The 3,352-nt window shown below is 42.9% G+C and overlaps 1 non-coding gene across 1 annotated transcript; it reads right to left on the bottom strand.

Annotated features, from left to right (window-relative positions):
• Positions 1–1,975: 1,975 nt before the first annotated feature.
• On the bottom strand, positions 1,976–2,082 carry LOC141625680 (small nucleolar RNA R71). Its single transcript, XR_012535447.1, has one exon. It is a non-coding gene; the product is annotated as a small nucleolar RNA R71 (small nucleolar RNA).
• Between the last annotated feature and the right edge of the window lie 1,270 nt (positions 2,083–3,352).

The raw sequence follows: 3,352 nt of genomic DNA, 5'->3' as shown, positions 1-3,352 counted from the left end.
TCAAGGCCCAAAAGACAAATCCACGAGATTATAGAAGCCAACTATCAGCTACTTCAGTCGATCGACCAACTTGCGGGATCCAGTAGCTACTGTTCAGCTCAGAGCAGTCGATCGACCGGTCACCTAAGTCGATCAACCACACCGCTACTCAGACGAGAATTAAAAGATCGAGAAATAGCAAGCCCATAGTACATTAGGTTTCAGAATAAGAACTACGTTGTATTCTATATAACGTAAGCTAGGTTATTCAGTTTTGGTATCTAGTTTTTAGCATACAGTTCTTGACACAATTAAACATTCATTAGTTAGATTATTTTCCGTCAATAAAGTTACTCTTTTGCAATCGGTTTTTTGATCCTTTTCTCTGCAATTTCGGTATTTCCTCTGTTCTTATTTCAGTTCCATAGCCTTTTATTGTTCATAGATATAGAATTGCTAGTTAGTATCCAAAGCCAATTATCGTTTATCGCTATTTGTTATTTGATTATTTCAAAGCATGAATTCAATAGTTTATTTCGTTATGTTTATTGTTGTTTTTATCAGTATTATGAGTAGCTAAATTAATTGTGCTAGTATGTAGGGGAATTATAGTGTAGGCGGCATTAGAATTATGGAGCCCTAATCGCGTGTTGGTCGATCGACCACCCTACCCGGTCGATCGACTGACCACGTGAGGTTTACCTTCGTTTTAATTGATTTAAATGTTGTATTTGACGAATCGAATGCATGCGACTAGTTGAATGCTTAATATATGACTGACCCATTAGATCGAAAGATAGGGAAAGTTATTAGATCACCAATTAAAATGACTAAACTATGCTGAGATCGAAAGATAGGTAAAGTTTAGATTATAAGTCACTTTTCAGGACGAGAGTCAGTATTAGTGATATTAGGGACTTGTAGCGAGATCGAAAGATGCTATTTGTTAAGAGTGGATCGATAGGACCTCTTGTTTTCCCGCCTCATGTATTTGATTTAGACCTGCTTAGTTTGCTGCCGCCGAAACTATAGTGAACCGACCATCCTTGCACCCCTTTAATATCTGTTTTTATCCGTTTTTTTTTGTTTATTGTCTTTTATCGCCTTAGCTATAGATCAAATCAACTCAAAACCCCCCACATTTCTGTTACCATAGACCGAAATTAAACAACTAGAAATTACGTCTGCCTCTCTGTGGTTCGACCCGACTGCCGCTAGCTATAGTTGTAGTTGGAGATTATAAATTTATTTTTGACACCTCACGACGGGTATCAAATTTTGGCGCCGTTGGCGGGGAGGCAATTGTTCTAATTTTTAGTTGTTTTATTTTAGTCTGTTTCTTAGTTTAAGGGACATCCGTTCCTTAAACTTTTCTTATATTCTTTTTGTAGTTTCTTCTTATGCGCAGGTCACAGGGTGGTGAATTAGTACCTTTCAATCCTGAGATTGAGAAGACCTTGCGCGAGTTGAGACGATCATCTAGAGTATTGCCGACAGAGGAAGAGCTGAGTACTCTGTCTAGTTACTACGAGAATGAACTGCTCAAGAAGACCCACCTACATCTCCCCGCTTCTACTTCTTCACCGAGACAATCACATCTCCGGAAATTCCAGTCATGGCCGAAGAAGCAACTATAGCAAGTCATTCTGAGCTGACAGCTGCAAATCTATACAAGGGGTTCGAATAACCTGGAGCTGACAGGAAATTCGAACCGAAGCCTTCCTATATCAACTTAGTTGAGAGGAACTGATTCGGGTGCTTTGCAAATGAAGATGCAGCCAAGCATATGGAGATATTTATCGATTATTGCTGCTCTATACCCCCACCGACCGGTGTAACCCAGGACCAGATAAAGGAGACCATGTTTATATTCTCACTCTGTGATGCTGCAAGGGAGTGGTACAGAGATCTGGATCGAGCCGCCCATGGGATCACTGACTGGAATTCTTTATCCTTGGCATTCTACAAGAAATACTTCTCTGCCTCAAAGACGAATGCCATTAGAGCTCAGATCACGAGCTTTAAACAGGGACCTGATGAGAATTTTCATGAAGCATGGGTCCATTTCAAAAAGCTGGTGCGAACCATTCCGCACCATGGGTTCGAAAAATGGAGTCTTTGCAATCAGTTCTATAACGGGCTGTATGACGATCAGAGGGCTATTTTGGATGTCATGACCAATGGCCGATTTGCTGAGAATATGGGAGAGACTAAGGGGTGGAAGATCATTGATGACTTAGCCACCCATAAAGCTGAATATGGGAATTCCAGAGGCAATTAGAGGAGGAGTGCTGAATCCCCTTCTGTAGCTGCATTAGAGGCTCTCACGGCGAGGTTTGACAAATACGAGTTGGGAGGAGCTTCAAAAGGAGGGATGTATCATGTGAATGTTGTTTCAGATGGTCCTTTCGTCTGTAGAAGATGTGGAGATGAGGGACATGTCTCAGAAAATTGTCCTAGTCCCTTCGAGTCTTGTGCTGCCTTTCAACATTACAGGCAGACAAACACGTACTATGAGCCGAATGTCCATCCCAACTTGAGGTGGAGTAGCCAGAATGTCCTGAATCCGACTCAACCTCCACAGCAGCAGCAGCAGCAAGCTTATGTGCCCCCTCACAAGCAACAACCATATCAAAAACCTCCCTATGTGCCGCAGCAGCAACAATCTCAAAATTTTGACTTTGCTGAGTTGAAGAATATATTGCAAAAGGAGTCCCAAGCTAGAGAGGCCGGAATGAAACTACTAGAGAGCCAAATTGCTCAATTGGCTAGCAAGAGTACAACTCGAGCTCCAAGACACTTATTGACTCAAACTGACCAGAAAGAGACCCTAAATGCCATTACTTTGAGGAGTGGGTTTACCCTGGAGGGCCTGCCATGGTCGAGGACGCTGATGAAAAAGATGGGGCGAAACCGACTCAGAATAAAGTTGTAACAAGTAATAGCAAGAAAAAGGCGTCTACCAGGTATATCAGTCGATCGACTGATACACCCGATCGATCGACTGAAGTGCGAGTTACAGGAGCTTCTGGTACTGTCGAATCCGGTTGATCGACTGAGCAACATGGTCGATCGACCGAGGGCGCTACTGATATTGAACAATTTCATCCTCCAATGCCCAATAATCTGAGGGATCACTTGTTTCGGGGCACGACAACTCCGAAAGTATTGGGGCAAGACCCGAGTGCTGATGGGTCAGTCCTAGTTCCGAAGTACGACCCAATGTCGATCAATGGTTCATATTTGAGATGGTCTGAAGAGGGGTCAAGTTTCAATAAGGAAAAGGTAGTGGACTTTCAGCCTAAGTCCACTGATGCCGGCATGCGAGATTAAGAGGAGAGGGCTAAGTTCCTTCTTACAGCCCCCTACCCGG

Source organism: Silene latifolia, chromosome X, assembly GCF_048544455.1.
Source record: "Silene latifolia isolate original U9 population chromosome X, ASM4854445v1, whole genome shotgun sequence".
NCBI lineage: Eukaryota > Viridiplantae > Streptophyta > Magnoliopsida > Caryophyllales > Caryophyllaceae > Silene > Silene latifolia.
Note: the sequence above shows the minus strand (reverse complement) of the source record. Positions and strands in the feature narration are given on the sequence as shown.